This window comes from Canis lupus, chromosome 29 (genome assembly GCF_011100685.1).
Source record: "Canis lupus familiaris isolate Mischka breed German Shepherd chromosome 29, alternate assembly UU_Cfam_GSD_1.0, whole genome shotgun sequence".
Taxonomy (NCBI): Eukaryota; Metazoa; Chordata; class Mammalia; order Carnivora; family Canidae; genus Canis; species Canis lupus.
Genome location: NC_049250.1, coordinates 18624522 through 18642479, shown reverse-complemented (window position 1 = coordinate 18642479; position 17958 = coordinate 18624522). Strand labels below are relative to the sequence as shown.

General features: G+C 37.0%; 1 protein-coding gene and 1 long non-coding RNA gene across 3 annotated transcripts in view; one reads left to right on the top strand and one right to left on the bottom strand.

Moving 5' to 3' along the window:
* The window catches only part of LOC111093133, a 115814-nt gene extending 100353 nt beyond the window's left edge, over positions 1 to 15461 (top strand). The window contains exons 4-7 of one of the 2 annotated variants that reach the window (XR_005381076.1): positions 2917 to 3039; positions 14868 to 14906; positions 15086 to 15176; positions 15308 to 15461. This is a non-coding gene — a long non-coding RNA (uncharacterized LOC111093133). Of the gene's footprint in view, positions 1 to 2916; positions 3040 to 3616; positions 4695 to 14867; positions 14907 to 15085; positions 15177 to 15307 lie in introns of those variants that run through there. The other variant, XR_005381079.1, reaches the window with a different exon arrangement.
* The window catches only part of C29H8orf34 (chromosome 29 C8orf34 homolog), a 387205-nt gene that overhangs the window by 39989 nt on the left and 329258 nt on the right, over positions 1 to 17958 (bottom strand).

Below are 17958 nucleotides of genomic sequence, written 5' to 3'. Positions count from 1 at the left end.
CAGAGAAGGCTGGAAATTTCTTTAGATAAACTGCTTTTTCTAGTTGAACTTGCTATACTATCTCCCTTTATTTGGACAATTGGTTTAGAAAGAATGCTATGGGGTCTTCCAGTTTGGGTCTTCCCTGTGACAGAACCAATCCTCTGTGTACTAATAGTCCCTCCCCGCCTCACCCCCTTCACCTGGGTTTCTAGGGGTAAGAAGACAACTTCTTTTGCAAACTGCCGACTGGTATGGATCTGCTTTCTGGAGGGACCAATGTTGGAGGCCTGCCTGGCTGGCCTCTGAACAACGGAGGACTAACAAATGAGGTGCTGCAGAGTAGCCCCTCAGTACTCACTGAAGAAGGCTATTTGTTCCCTTGGAGCTAGAGTGCAACAGTTTTCCCAATTTGTCTGGACACTTACAGTCTTATGCTAAGACCTGGTAATGACTGAGGGTTTTCTTGATGGTCAGATATAACCAAAGCACTGTATACCCTATAGGGCTTCTTGACAGCCTTGCTTCTTCCCACAGTGCCAGGTACTTTTCAATATCTGTACCACAGAAACGGAGAAACCCACACAACACCATTTGTTTCGAAGGCCACACAGATGAGTTCATCTGTAGCTGCCGTTCATAAATCACTGACATGGGTGGCACTGATGAATGAGGAGCATGAAATAAAAAGACTGTAGGAAGAAAATACAGAGGAAACAAACACTTTGCAGAGAGGATTACAAATCTGGCACAAGGCCAAGTGGACAAAACAAAGAACAAGATGTCAGGGTCTCTAATTCTTAGGGTGGGAATAGATGGCTCTAATCAAGAGGCTGGATTCAATAGGTCTGTCTCAGATTCCCCATTTCCAACACAGGACTGTTGAAATGCGGATGCCGACCTTCCCTCCTTCCCCCACTGGGGGCGCTATAATGAAATAAAAGGCACACCGTTGTCAACGGAAGTCATCCTATTTTAAATTTTAAAGAACTGGCATTTTTAAATGTCAAGTCATTCAACAACATAATATTTTGATAATCACCCAGAAGTAAATACAAATTATCCAAATGCAATAACCCTTGAAAGACAGAGAGAAGAAAGGGGATACAGGGCACAAAGATAGGGGCACATCAAGGAGGTAAAGGATAGAATACATGGAAACCATACCTGAAAGGTAGAAGAAAGAGAGAAAAGAAAGACAGAAAAGAAAGAAAGACAGAAAGGGAGGGAGGGAGGGAGGGAGGAAGAAAAGGAAAGAAGGAAGGAAGGAAGGAAGGAAGGAAGGAAGGAAGGAAGGAAGGAAGGAAGGAAGAGGCATTTCCTGAAATGTGGTTTTACTTACCTTGAATCTTAATATAATCATAGTTGACACAGAAATGTTTTAAGTGTGAATTATAAAATATATTGTAAACTCAGAGAAAGAAAATATAAAGACTGATATGGTTATAGCTTACCATTTGTCATGGGAGTATGGCTGTTATAGATGAAGGCTCTTCTCACTCCCTTAGTTATTTTCCAGTTAAGAAAATATTCTCAGTGAGATGGAATATATTAGAGATAGAGCTAGGACTAAGCCCATACTCAACTGAATCCAACATCATTTTTCATTATCCCACACTTCTCTTATTTAAATCAATATTTTCTATTCACCTCTTACAAATCCTTAGTTAAAATGCATGTAGACTTGTACTTTCACATAGAATATATTTTTTTCACAAACATTTTATGTCTGAGGCTTCTGGTATGAATTTATTTTAAAGAAAGTTTCATAAGAACCCTATTTCCACAAGAATGCTTTCCTTCCTACCTTTTCAAATGAAATTAAACAATAATCCTAACAGAGACAGTACCCTCTTAAGAAGAAGAAAGGGAGCTTGATGGGAATGGTCAAGGCATATCTAAACCCAAGGGACTCATCAAACTTCACCCATTATTTATTTTACAAGCATTTATTAAGCACTTACTGCATGAACACACTGCACTAGGTGTGGGGACAAAGACGTGAACACAAACTCATCCCTACATAAAAAGTTTACCTGAAGCAGACAAACAAGTAATTCAAATATAGACAAATGTTACTTGACATGGGTAAGCCCAAGGTGCTATGGGGAAAAAACAGGGGAAAGGACCCTAGCCTTTCATTTATTTAATAAGCTTGTATTGAGAACTCTCATGTGCTAGAAGTTTTCATAGCCACTGTATACATGTGATCAAAAAGACAAAGTAGAGGAATGAAAACTTGAGGAAATTGGGATTTCTGGGTAGCACAGTGGTTTGGCGCCTGCCTTTGGCCCAGGGCGCGATCCTGGAGACCTTGGATCGAATCCCACGTCAGGCTCCCGGGGCATGGAGCCTGCTTCTCCTTCTGCCTGTGTCTCTGCCTCTCTCTCTCTCTCTCTCTCTCTGTGACTATCATAATAAAAAAAATTAAAAAAAAAACTTGAGGAAATTATTTTCAATTTTAGTCTTAAAGACTTAGTCGATTAGCCAGAGAAGGAGCTGAATCAAGATAACTCTTGGGATGCCTGGGTGGCTCAGTGGTTGACCATATGCCTTTGGCTCAGGTCATGATCCCAGGGTCCTGGGATGGAGTCCCAGATCAGTCTTTCTGGGAGGGAGGCTTGCTTCTCCCTCTGCCTATGTCTCTGTCTTTCTGTGTGTCTCCCATGAATAAATAAAAATCTTTTAAAAAAATAGAGAAGACCTCTTACAAGAGGGAAGATTTTGTGCAAGGGCCCAGACACAATATAGCAAATATATGAACGAGTATTACAATGAAAGCACTAATTAGACTATGCACAGAAATGTATACTGTATTTTTAGATATAAAGGTATTAACATCATGCATCACTTCCTAATTTTATACTATAATTTCCTGTAATACAGCTGCTAATATGATGGTCATAAGTTGTATTTTCTGATTGCATTATTACACAGGATTATTGAATTTGCAGACGTTATAGAAATTGAAGTTCAGCTTTCCAAACTCCAACAAATTCTACAGGCAGCAATTACCACTGATGTCCAAGAAAATAGGCAGTGATCTATTTCCAATTAAAGGTGGGTGCAATAGCTTGCAACTCAGAAATTTTTGGAAAGCTCAAAAGTCTTTCAAATCATTGATGTAGTATAAGTCAACAGTTTTAATTTGTCTTCAGAAATATATTTAGTTTAATATATATTTAATATTTTATATATTTATATATTATATAATTATTTATGTAGTTATGTATTTAAATATATTTTCTATGCTTATATGTTTATATAAATATTATATATTTGTAATTAAATATAATCATATTTAAATATATATTTAAGCTATTTAAATATATACTTAAATAGTTAAACTTGTCTTCAGACTTACAAGTGCTGTTTCTAATTGGTTCTAATGTCTTTTCATTTTAAATTAAATTAAAATTAATTAATCAATTAATTAATTAAATTTTTTTCTGAAAATTTGCCCACAATCTTATGAATAAATGTTGCACTAGTGCAGAACGTCTTTCTCTGAAAACAACACCTTTATCCATTAGAAGAGGTACCGGACTACTTTAGCATTGTTAAGAGCTAAAAGACAGTGACATTTTAAGATAAGGCTATGATTCACCCTGTCTTTTTTTTTTTTTTCAATGTTCAGTTTCCTTTAATGACCCCCATCTCCCTGAAGGGCAGGTACAGGCAGCTAGGCGATGACAAGAGATGTTTACTTGAAGATCTTGCCCTGATTGAAGGTTTTGCCCACATGCTGGAAGGCCCCCGTCCCAGGAAAAGTACTCTCGAACCAGCGTCTGGGTCTCCTCGCTGCCAGGATCCAGTTTCCGCCACGTATAGGACTCGTAGTCCACCTGCCAATCTGGACTCAGCGAAAGGCAAGCTCCTGGCCTCGGAAGACCCAGACTCCAGAAATGGAGCTGCTGTTGTTGGTTCCAAAGAGTATGACACTGGCAAAGGCATTCTTCCTCAGCTTGTCCAACCGTTGGAACATTCCAGTGATGAGGTTACAACTCATAAAGGTCTGAGTGAGCTCCTCAGGGAAGCGGAACTCAGTGTACCACAGGGACCAGCCATCCTTATCGAAGGGCTCCCAGAAGTGCTTCCATTGATGCTGCACATTATGTCTATACTAGAAATCAGCAATCTAAGGCATGATCAGAAGCCAAATTTGTCCCCTTAGAAGGGACAAATTATACTCAATCCCTAAGCACATATCTGATCGTTAAACTAGAACAAAAACAATTTACATTTTTCTTCCAATTTTTCTCATGTTAAAGTAAATAATTTTTTTATGGTATTGCCTTTGACTTACCTTAAAAGAATAAAAAAAGGCAGGAGCAATTATGAGCTAATGATTATCATTAATAATGTTAAATTTTAAATAATTTAAGGCATTTTAGTGTTCTTTCTTATTATCCGAAAAGTAACTATGCAGTTGCAAAAAAGGGGGGAAAAACACACTTTATTCTTTTCTTTCCTTTAACCTCATGTAAGCCAAAACAAACAAACAAACAAAAGGCAGGGATGCAAAGCCAGTAATGAGAAGCTCCCTGTTTGAGACGGTGGTAACTTTTATCAGTGGATATTGGACAAGGGAAGGAACAGGATGAGAGCATGCGGCTATAAGAACGGATGGCTGGTGTTAATGATATTTAATTGCACTGACTTATAAGGATAGACAGAGATATATATTGTTGATCAATTGATTTTAGGAATATTCACTTGACCTTGAAGTATTATCATACTAGTCATGTGTGTCTTCTCTGATACATTAATTTATGTATGATTAATTTTGTTTCACTATTATCATATGCAGAAAGTAGTATTAATTCCTTCTTTCTGAAACAGTTTAGGGGTCCCAGGGTGGCTCAGTCAGTTAAGCGCTGGCTGTGGCTTCAATCCTGGTATTGAAGCCCATGTCATGTCAGGCTCCTTTCTCAGTGGGGAGTCTGTTTGTCCCTCTCTTCCTCTGCCCCTCTCCACCCAATTGTGCATGCTCTCACTTTCTCAAATAAATAAAATGTTTAAAAAAATAAAAATAAAATGGTTTAATTGCCAACACAGCAAACTATCAGCCATAAGATCTTCGAGAATCAACTTTTCTTTATTTTTTTAAGTATTTATTTATTTATTAAATATTTTATTGATCTATTTGAGTTAGAACAAGAGAGAGAGAGAGAGCATGTGCGGGGGTGGGAAAGGTTAGGGGAGAAAGAAGCAGGCGCTCCTCACTGAGCAGGAAGCCCAATGCAGGGCTTGATCACAGGATCCTGGGATCACTCCCTGAGCTGAAGGCAGACGCTCAATTGACTGAGTCACCCAGGTGCCCCTCAACTTTTCTTCTGAACCAGAGTTTCTTCCTATGTAAAACGTAGACAACAGAACCACAGGGTTGTGTTTCATTTGACATAGTGAATGTCTAAGAGTATGGGAAATTTCCACTATAAAATGCATTGTTATTATTTTGCAAATGATTTCATCTCCATTGATCCCCCATCTATTGGTTTTCCTGCTTCATGCCCTGGGCCCATTGCTCAAATTTCTATGTGCTCCTTTGACACTATGACATCTTTATGAAAACACATCACATTCTTTTATAATCACTGATTATTAAATCTTTCCTGTTTAAGTTCTTGGAGGGCAAACATTATTTTTATTAAGTTTTGCTTCCTATGTCCTGATATAGGTCCTGGCAAACTGTTTAAGGAATTGATCAATAAACAAACAAACAAACAAACAAACAATCTGTAGATCTTCTGTGCCTCTGGATCTACACAGAACCTATAAAATGCAAAATTTATAAATAATGAAATAAAAGAAATAAGTCACTTTAAAAAACAATTAATTCAATTATTACTGAATGTGTACTGAAAATACCCACTAAAGAACCCTCTGATCAAATAGGATTTGTAAGGAATTATTGAATAGAATTTTTACCTTGAAATATGTAAAATATGTACTAGTAAGTATATATTTATTATTTTTTGGTAATCGAGTGCTATGGACAATTATTTTCACAACCTGAAAAATGGAAATATTCAAAACTGACCTTTTAAAAATATAATGAGATACAGAATTGAAGGAAAACAAGTTTAAAAAAAATTTTTTGAGAAATAAAGACTAAAATGAAAAGGACAAAAAATGAAACAAACACAACAGATAATGCCTTAGGAGAACAAGAAGGTTTAAAAAAAGGAGGGGTGGGTTAATAAAAATAAATTAGGAAATAGATTTTTAAGACAGTATTTTAGAGAAAATGATAAATACTGAAGATAGGTAAAAGGTGAAATAAAGTTGACTCTTGAATGATGCAGGGGTTAAGGGTTCTAACCTCTTCCTCCTGTGCCAGTTGAAAATCCACGAATAACTTTTGACACACCCATAAGTTAACTACTAATAGTCTACTGCTGATCAGAAGCCTTGCCAATAATATAAACATTCGATTAACACATATTTTATATGGATATGTATTATGTGCTGTATTCTTACAATAAAATAAGCTAGAGAAAAGAAAATGTTATTAAGAAGTGGTGAGGAAGGGAAAATACACTTACAGCACTGAACAGTATTTGTGGGAAAAAATCCCTATATAAGTGGCTCTATACAGCTCAAACCCATGCTCTCCAAGGGTCAACTGTATATGAATAATAGAAGATCCTAAAGAAGAAAACAAAAGCAAAGGAACAGAGTAGATACAAAGAATTTTAATTCCAGAAAACTTTCCTGAAATAATAAAAAAAATTACGTATTGAATTCCAGGTCTGACAATACTTAGCCAGACAAACTACCACAAGATAAACTCTAGTAAATTTACTGTATGCCAAGGAAACTACCAGAGACTACCAGGGGCATAACAAAATGACCCAAAAATAAATTCGAAGAAGCTCTCAAGAGCTAGAAATGGAACAGTCTGAGCTTTTAGCAATGATAGTAATTTCCATGGGTTAAAACAAGTCAAATACATTTAAAGTAAGAATTGGTTATCTTCTGAAGATAATAGGGAACATATTCATTATTTTAGAAAACTAGTAAAGAAGAGAAATCAAGTATGTATTCCACCTTTCTTATGGGGAACTGTATTACTGGCTAATCAAATGGTAAATGAGGGAAAGAGTCTATTAACAAAAGTATTCTAACAAATAAACACAAAATAAATCATTGATTTAAAATATCACCACTTTGCAACTACCATTGAATCAACAGATTTTGGCATGAAACATCAATGGCTGCTAAGATAATAACATGAGAAACAACCAGATATGTTTCTCTAGTTATGCCAAAGAGGAGCTTTATCCAGTTTCTGGGTAATTTGCAGGAAAATATAGAGGACTGAAGAACATGTTGAATATGGAATATGAAGTTAGTAAAATTCAGACTGCAGAAAACCACAGATCAAATGGTCAGGGTAAACAGATAAAGTGTAAGAAAATGCTAAAAAAACAATGGAGGAACCTTAAAGATTAAAAAAGACTTAAAGACATACCTGATTTTTAAAAGTTGGCAAAGTTGACAACGTCAGTAGATGTATATTTGAGTGACAAAGCTACTTTCAAAATGTAAGGAGCTAATGATTATAAAAGAATAGCTGTTATTCATGGGGAGAGGCAGAGGTTGTGACCTGGATAGGGCACAGTAGAGGGACTTTTCAGTTGTCTAGCAAAATTCTGTTTCTTGACATGGGTAGTGTTGTCATTATAATAAGTCATTAAGCCATACATTTGATTTGGGTGATTTTGTAGATTTGTTTTTTACTTTATAACAAAAAGATATTTAAAATTAAAGAGATGACCATTTTTAATGTTTAACTATAAAGTTATAGGCATAATTGTAAGGTACAAAGGAAACTCTTAAAAAAACTATAACGAAATGCTATACACTGTATTTACTGTTGAGTACATCTCCATGGTCACATATCTAATCTCTCATTGATCCAGATTTTGGGTGTATGTAACGAAGTAATTATTGGTTATATATCTAGAAAAGTAGTTAAAGAACATTCTTATTGTTCTGATTCAATCTTAAGATAATCTAATTATAACACTGACCTCATAAAAATCAGTGGGCAATTTTGATTTTTACCATTTGAAATAATTACGCCTTTAAATTGTCTTCCATTAAGCTTTTAAAAAAATCAATAGATGTCACTTTGGAATCTGTAAAGTACCTGCATAAATTCTCCAAGGTCAGTGAAATATGAATGTCAGCCTCATAATTTAAACCAAACATACAATGTATTCTTTTAAAATTAAATTAACTTGTGTCTTTGTGAAATGACTAAATGGCTAAGGTGACCAACTTCCTGAACTGTGACTCAAATGGGAGCATGAAGGAAAAGTGATACCCAGTGCTCATGAAATACCCAGACTTTTATGTCTCTCCTGTTCTCAGTCCATGTTTCCTTAATTAAAAAAAAAGATTGATTTTTTAGATAAGTAACAATACTAGGCATTTCTCTACATTGAATGAAACACACTTCTTTAACAAATCACGGACACAAATAATTTTGTGTTTCTTTCAACATATATCTCTGATTTCTTAATTCAACAACAAAAAAGACCAGTTTTATATTTCAGACACCCTTGCATTATTTAATGGACATCAAAGGGCTATAATCATTTAAACTTACTAGGAAAATTTTTTTTCATGGACTTGTAAATGTAAATAAATGTAGGCAGTACAGTGCAGAAGAACTTCATTAAAAATGTATTTTTAATCCTTAAAACATTTGTTTAAAGGGGCTTGATTTTTTTTAACGTTTTAATTGATTCCTTAAGTGCTCCAAGGAGAATGCTATCTGTAGAATTAAGTTTCAAACCAAATAAATAAAATGTATGAAATAACATTATCTAGCCTGTCACAATCTTGGCAGCTGATGTCATAAACAGTGTCACTAGGAGAGTTGTGACTTGCTTTGGAGGAAATATGTTGGGGCATAATCAATTTTCTAAGAAAAAGAAGTGACCTCCAAATAAATAAGAAAAGTGACTTAGAGGGGAAGATAGAGGGGATGTTTATTCAAAGTATCACAATACTAACTCTGAAGTTTTGCCTATAGTCTCTAGGATAATTTGAAAAGACAATTCCCACTACTATGTCTGATCTCACCACCTGTGTTTATATACAGGATTTCTTCTGTTTAATATGAGTTGATCACTGGACTTAGCCTTGATTTGATGTACCATCAGAAGGTGACAAAAATGATATCCTAGAGAGGCAAGAGTACAAGCTTTGGAGTCAAGCAACTATGGGCTCATACCCCATTGGGCTTATGTATATTGGGCAACTTCTATAACTTCCCTGGGTCTCAATTTCTTCTTCAATACATGGTGATAATGCCATGTGCTCCTCATGGGTTATTGTGAGGATTAAATGAAATAATGTCTATAAAGCATAGAAGATAAGAATGAAAGCCTGGTTGGAATCATTATTAATCAGGATAATAAGTATTAGTACTAGTATTAGGAGATTTTCTGTGAATGAAAGACAGAGAAAACCAACCTGATACTATGAAAGGTAGGAAAATTAGAGATAGGCTTATTTCTTTAAGAAGATAGCTGGAGGGCAGCTCAGCGGTTTAGCACTCCCTTCAGTCCAGGGCATGATCCTGGGGACCCAGGATCGAGTCCCATGCTGGGCTCCCTGCATGGAGCCTGCTTCTCCCTCTACCTCTCTCTCAGTCTCTGTGTCTCTTATGAATAAATAAATAAAATCTTAAAAAAAAAAAGCTGAAAAGGAGACCTGATTGCAGGGAAATTAGATACTACTTTTTCCATTTATCTTGTCTTATTTTGATGCCACTTTCATTACAAAGATCTTTCAATGACAGGTAATTATTGAGTGACTTTACATGCAAACTTAACTTCAGCAGTAACTTAAGGTTGACTGATGGCAAAAGTCTTTTAAAAATCTGGCCATCAGGGATCCCTGGGTGGCGCAGCGGTTTGGCGCCTGCCTTTGGCCCAGGGCGCTATCCTGGAGACCCGGGATCGAATCCCACATTGGGCTCCCGGTGCATGGAGCCTGCTTCTCCCTCTGCCTGTGTCTCTGCCTCTCTCTCTCTCTCTCTCTCTCTCTCTCTCTCTGTGTGACTATCATAAATAAATAAAAATTAAAAAAAAAATCTGGTCATCAGAACTAGAAGGAAGCAAATGACACAAGTCAAGAGAAATTGTTGAGAAAAGGCAGTAAGACAGCATCCTTAACAGAACTTTGTTCCTGACCATCTCTCCTTCAACTTAAGACTATCCCCAATAGCCCAGTTATACTGAATAACCCCCAGGTCCCTGTACAGTCAGCGCCTCTATCTCTTTGTCTTTCTATCCCTTCTTCTGTCCCTCCATCCATCCTCCAGCCATTCCTTTGTGCATTCCATGCCCTCTTCCTGATGTTACCTAGCAAGATTCTACTCCTGGCAAGACTAAGTGCAGTTCCTGTCATTCTAAGAGGACTTCCCTGACCCACACATTTGTGTTTCCCTCCCCATGTGTTCCCATGACTCTGTAAAATTAGAGAGCTTGCCACACTGAATGCCTTGGCTTGTCTACTACATTGTCAGCTCCATAGACACTTCTTTAACATTTGTGGGGCCCTAAGGCAAGAGGTCAAGCAGAGGTCCACACTGCCAACAAGCTATTGTATAAAATATATTTGACTTTCAAACAGACTTGGCATGCAATTTAAATTTGGCTTCAAATTCAGAATTCTTATATTCCTTCAAGTTTTGCACCATAACGTGGCAGGAAAGAGACAGTAAGAAGGCAGTGCTGACCCCAGTGCCATATTCTTGCCTCTCTCTTCCCCTACCTCATGCTGTATCACCAGAAGCTTTGTGAGCATATGTATGGATATCCCTGCCTACATCTCCAAGCTCATTTATACCCTCCTAAATAGCTGTCGCTTGCCCACACCTCAGGCCTGGAACTGAGCCCTTGAGGAGAGATAGACAAAAGAAAGGGGCCAAGCAGGAAGGAGGTTTCAAATTATTTGGGCAGAAGATTCCAAGATCCTGTTCCTAGCACCTGGTCAGGCTCCAGATAGATATGTCCCCTTGACCAAGGGACTCCTCATCCCATATAGAGGGGCACAGCCTCGGGCTGGACTAAGGATACTGTTGGAGCTCTCTGACAGTAGACATTTCTATCTCTTTACTGTCTATAGCACTGAATGCAGGGCTTGGCATCTAGAGTCACCCCAAAGTATTTATTGAATGAATGAGGATTATTACAAAAGGCACAAATTTTTAAATTAAGGTGCCAAATAATCAAAAGATAATTAGAAAACGTGGTTAGAAACATAAGCAGATAAAGACTACGTAAAAGTTTTGACTGTTTCAGAAATGACAGAATCATGGACCTTCTAGTAGCAAGATACAGGGAGGAAGATCATATTTTAGATCTATTTAAGATCCACAAAAAATCTGCTTCAAATACGAACTAGCAAGACATTTTAAAAATGGGTTCTGATTGTTTTGAATTGAACAATGACCCTAAAACACAGATGAACAAAAATAAAGATAGAATATAAGAATAGCAATAAATGAGTGAGATCCAAAAAAATTGCCCTACCCAAAAAAACGGTCTCACCAGCTACAATGGTCTATCTGAGGAAAGATCAGAGGCACAGCTCTCTCCGGGACAGGCAGAGTGCTTTGCATTTTGATTACCAGGGAAGCTGGGTAAAATTTAGAGAGGAAATAAAGTGAATAAAGATGAGGAAGGATCTGTTTACAGAAGGTATCCTTGCAATCAGATTCTGCTAACTACAGGTATACCACATCTCTTCAGCCTAGTCTCACATTTCTGTGAACTATGAAGTGATACCAGAGTTTATGTGCATCTCCCAACACCCAACAACCTTGTGAACCACAATTCGAATTCTTGATTAAATCTAAGGCAGGGCATAGAATGTGGAGCTCATGATGATGCTCTAAGTCTCTTTGATACAGCACTGTTTTTTCTTTGTGGTCTAAAACCCTTGCCCCTTTGGGAAGTAGAGCCCCAAGATGTTCTATAAGAAGAAATTTCTATGTTAATTCTTAGTCCAAAAAGTAAATTTAATGTGCCTTACAGAACAAAGCTTACTTTGGGGCCCTGAAAAGGGCCAAACCACATCATAGAGAGTAAGAAGATATCTTCCATTCTCATGAAGGTATGCCCATCTTTAGAACCAAGTTCAAAGCAAACATCTTTTGAAGTCTTACTGAACATGACTGAACATTGAGGTTTATTACAATGTTTTTGCATGTGTTTGCATTTTGTGAAAACAGCTAGGTTCAGAAGCAGAGAAGCCAAAAAGATTTCCTGCCAGGTCTGGAAATCTAAAAGCCAGAAATTTCAAGAGAAAAAAATAATTCTTATAACATGTGTAGCCTAATTTTACATACTCTCAATGTTAATTGAGATAAACACCTGAAATCCTGAATACATTTTGACAATAAATTTCAGAACAAACTATTTAGCCCTGTCTCATACTCATAGCGATACTGCAAGTTAGAAGCTAAATGTAACTCATCTTATGGTCACTGCCAGTTAGTTAAACATACCAATTTAATAAAGCTAAGTCATGAGAAGGCAGCTTCCATATTTTTAAAAATCACAAATCTCCTGGAAAACAGTTCTCTTTACTCCTCCAGAATGCCTTTTGAAGCCCAGAGATAACACAAATCAAGCAAACTGCCACACAGAGTTTTGCCTTAGAAAACGGAGAGAATTTAATCTCACTTGGCTGAGCACCAGCCTCAGGGCTGACCACCACATACAATCATGCAGCATATATACCCCAGCCAAGGAGGGGTTAGAGACAAATGTTGGCCACTTTTGCAGAGGAGAAAAGCTTCAAGTGGCAGGTGAGATAAAATAATACACGACAATAAACTTTCAAGTTTTTTCAAGAAGCTGAAACTAACCTAGTAAAACTAATTGTAAAATACCCTACTATGTTATTTTTAAAATTACATAAAGAATTATAAAAACATAGCCATAGAGCAGTTCATATGAAAGAAAAGACAACCTTTAGATAACTACAAAGTTAGTGTGTATAGCAGTGCAATGGAAACTACTGAAAAGTTCTTTCAATAGTCAGCATAGTTAATAAATGCACAATCAACTCCTTTAGGTTGTTAGTAGATTAATTGTACACCTCTGATTAGGTTAGGATATTATGCTTAGGCTTGGTATGTTGCAAGGAGAGATGATTAAAGTGGAGAAAAGTCTGGGAAGAATGTCACCTAAGGAATGTTTGAAGAACTTATTTACTTTTCATTATAAGGACAGAAAACATAAAGAAAGAGTGAGATATTTAAGTAACTGAAGATATAAAAAGATGGAGAGGAAATTAGAATTCTTTCTTGTTTCAGGAGCAAAATTAGGGCATATAGATGAATGTTTCATGGAGGCAGATTTTTCTCTCCAAACGAGGAAGCATTGTTGTAGAGCAGCAATAAAATATGGGTGGGAGCAGGAAGTTTCAAGAAAGACTGTTGCCTGAAATCTTGGGAGCAAGATGGTGTAGTGAGCTATAGCAGGAGTTCTTCACTGAGGAAGAAGCAGCCTTATATTCTTACATTGAGCTTCCATAATACCTTCTTCTCTTAGGAAACTTGATCTCTTCCTAAAGTTCCCAAGTTGGGTACACTGAGGCATATCAATAGTGAGGGGATAGAATCAGACTGGCTTTTGTTTCCCACAATCATGACCCTATTGCATTTAATTCAGGACAATGAGGCAGAAAAACCTTCAATAGTTAGCCTTGCTTTTGACTGTATTATCTGAAGAAAGAAATAGCTTTGATCTCATACCTACTATAGACCACACATGTAGCTCTGTGCTGTCCTCACAATATTCCTGTCAAATAATTATCTCTATTTTACAGATGAAGAAACCAAGACTAAGAAAATTCCAAAGTAGAATGGGGTTTTGAATCTTATTGCCTATGATCTTTCTAAAAGACAGAAAATGATTGTCTCCTCAAGGCTTTCAGAATGTAAACATGCCATTCAATACTCCTGGGAAGCCAAGGCCCCAAACCAGTAGCAAGAGTAATGGCTTTGGAGACATGATGGGGTCTGAATCTGTGTGTGTGTGTGTGTGTGTGTGTGTGTGTGTGTATCACTCATCAGGCATATGGCCTTTCAGTCAAGTTCCTTAGACTCCCCAAGTCTCTTTTTAGTCATGGAGAGAATAAAAAGAGTCAGAATGCTTTCAGTGGAAAGATTAGGGGTAATATCCAAAACATACAGTGCTAGACCCTCAATAAATTGTTCCCACTTTGATCATGGCTCAGCATTCCAACACCATGGCCTTCACTCTACCTACTGAGCTTCTACCATCTAATTCTCCAGCTGTGCTGAACCGCATGTGGGCTCCCAGGCAGACTTTTCTCTTCCTCTCTGGTTGTGAACCTCCCCAAGAATTCACTTAGCCATCAACCCAGATGCGACCTTCTTCTAGAAGTTGCCTTTGATCACTCTTCACAGTGAGGGCTCCATTAAATGCCGCCCCCTTCCATGTGCATGCAGTGTATACATGTCAGAGTATGTTTGTGCTCTCACAAAGTCTGTTCATTCAACTGCTTTTCCCATCACACTGTAAGCTCTTTAATGCCAAGAAGTCTATCTTTCATTTCTAGATTCCCAGTACCTCACAGAATGCTTTATAATAGAAGATAGTCAATAAATGTTTGTTGAAAGAACAGATACACTAAGCCCATGATAGAAGATTCTTTTGGTGCCATACTAAATCATCCTCTAAGAATAGTTTTATCTGCTAATCTTCTCAAAATCTTATTTAAGAATTCATCAGACTTAAAACAAGTGAGCATTTTAGTTCATTTGGGCTGCTATGACAAAATACTATAAACTGAATGGCTTATGAATAACAAATATTTGTTTCTCATAGTTCTGAAGGCTGCAACTCCAAGGGTGCCAGCATGACCAGGTGAGGGCCTTCTTTTGGGTTGTGGACTTCTATTTGTATCTTTGCCTGGTGGAAAAAGCAAGGGAGCTCTTTTGGGTGTCTTTTATAAAAGCATTAAATCCACTCATGGGTTTAAACCCAGTCATCTCCCAAAGGTACCACCTCCCATAGGCCTTACCTCCTACTATTATCACTTTCAGTATTAGGATTTCAACACATGAATTTTGGAGGGACACAAACACTCAGACCATAGCAAGAAGATAACCTGAAAAGCATTTGGAAAAATCAAAGGTAAGTTTCTTTACCTTTTCCACTGATAGTCAAATAAAAACACTACTTATTTACTTCTACATGTGTGTATAAATTCAATAGACCCAATACATATAAACAAGGTGCTTATCCACACTTTTGTAATTTCACAGCCAAGAAGTCTTTTAAGAGCTTAATGTTGGGAGAACTCTCTTCTGGCAGATTGGTTATGGAAGTTCCACACTAGGGGAAACTGAAACAATGGGGCTTGTGTGGAGGAACAAGAAAATTGTAAGTTAGGTTTTTTTCTAATTTTCACTCCTTCCACACAAAGCAAAGACAGATCCTCCATAGTTGTTTTCATCTGAAAGAAGAAGTATTTTCTTATAAACTTAGTAGTTGTTAACTATAGACTGATAATTAAATGATTCTTCTCCCTAAGTAAAACAGATGTATATATAGTGGTAAAAAAAAAAGTGAATTTGGTTATACATAAACAAATATTACAATGGTTTAGAGAAATATAGACTGTGTGTGTGTCTGTGTCTATGCATCTATATAGAAATTTTTAAATACTGCTTTCTTCAAAAGCTCTGGCATTCTTCTTGGAAATGCAAATAGTTAAGGTTAAAATAATTAGTTTTCATTTTTATCATTATTGTCATAGCTGTGCCAAGTTTATAGCTATACCAATGTTGCTAAGAATAGTTACAGGAAAAGTGACTCTAAGTTCAATAGCTTTTACTGCTGAGTTTAGAACAACTTCCAACCTTTGAGGAAAGTTATGAGCATTTGGTAAGGAAGTCTACCTATTAGAAGCAATGCACTATTTAAATGGGTCAGTCTATTAGGACAATATAAGAAAATAAGTCTAAGAATCATTTGCATGCTCTGAATTATCTCTGCTTTGGGTGAAAGGAAGTGTATTTCTGAAAGGCTCCAGGTTCCTACCCAGACAGTGAGCCGCCACAACCCCTTATAACTCTTCCTGCCTGAATTTGGAATAAAGTTAACAGTCTCTGCAAACCTCAATTAAAGATGGATAGTTCTTAATAGTGATACTATACTCCCTGATTTCTCAGAACTAAAGTAAATATGTTCATACATCACTCGTTTTAGGAGAGGATATTCTGGCCTGACAATCCCAGCCAAGTCTATTGCTGACTAAGAAGTATGGCTTGAATTCAACTTCATGGAGTCATCCAGTGTTACTGTCCTGTCTCTAGGTTAGCTTGAGAATCTGCTGTTATAATACAAAGAGTAAGCCTACCCAAAACCACTGTGCCAACAGAAAAACAAATATGTAAAAAAAAAAAAGAAAAGAAAAACAAACGTTCACATACATGGGGGCGGGGGGGGGGGTGGTGCGAAAGCAAATCTGTTCTATTGTTTGTATAAAAAAGAGAGAATTTAAAAGCAAAACCAAAAATAAAAACAGACATCTCTGTGACTCTCCCTCCTGCCATGGCAGCACGCATCCTGGGTTGGTCAAAAGGTACGGCGTTTCATAATCTCTGCAAACAGACTGGAAGCCCCTAGAGGACAAAAGCTGGGCCTCTTCACCACTGTGTTCCCAGGGCCATCAGAATGCTTGGCACCCAGCAGGCATGCTGTAGGCATCCTGCTGATTGACTGGATCGTACTCTGATGGGCTATTTCAACCCAAGAACCCGTGACAATGTGGAGCAATTGTGATAAAGTTGAATAGCTACCATTTTTAGCACTTGACATAGAAATGATCTCAGTTCACTCTTCCTGCAATCATATAAAGTTGCTTTTATGAGTGAGTGAAAATACCGAGTCAGAGGAACCACACTGCTTGCTCAGCATCTTAGAACAAAAGAACTACTAATGCCAGATTTGACCTCTGCTTTATAAAATTCCAGAGTCCATGTTCTATCCGTTGTGCATTGTCATTACTTCTCAGAACACATATAGGATTTGGCTTGGCCTAGGTTTAAACGTTGGAAAAACTCTACACAGATTCAGCATTATGTTCAATGCAGCCAACATTTTTAACGTTGCAAATTTCTCAAAGTGAGCGGGTTAATAAACATCCCTGCCCCACTGCTTCCAGAGACTGATGGTAGAAAATGTACAGGGTCCCAGACATTTCAAAGCTTTCCTACAGGCAGTACAGGGTTTAACTTTCATTTTAAAAGTTGGCTCAAAGGATCTTGGTTGTAGGAAAAATGCAAAATAATAATAATAAAGTTTTGTCTTTTATCAGTTGCCCAGCGAGACTTTAAAATGGAATCAAGTTTATTTCTACTTTGACAATCACATTTTGATGATGAAATGCAAGTGTGCTGATAAGATGCCTTTTTTTATGTTTGGAGGAGGAATTGTTTCAATTCACGAAGAGTATACTTGGTACACATCTGATCACCCTGTGTGTAAATCATTTATTAAGCCCTCTGTCAACTGTGTTTAACTAAATAAGAGTTCTCTTTCATCTATAGGAAGAAATCTCCATATGTGAAGACTCCAGATTTTCACAGAGAAATAAGCTAGTCCTGTTTAAAATCATATCAATCAACACCATTTAAGTTATTCAAGATTGTGATCAAGATATTTATTTACACAGAATTCTTGGAGTGTTGTGGTGTGCAGATTCACTTCCATACTTGTCCTGTTTAGATTTTCTTTACTATCCTTTCAATTAACATATCACTGAACACTAAAAAAATGAATAAAACCCAAAAAAGTAGAGGATATTTGGCTAAAATGTTACTTAAATTTTCTTACTTTTAAAAGTTTTTTTTCCATTAAGCATAGATAACTTTCTTTATCCTTACAGACTCAATTTAGAAGCAAAATTATC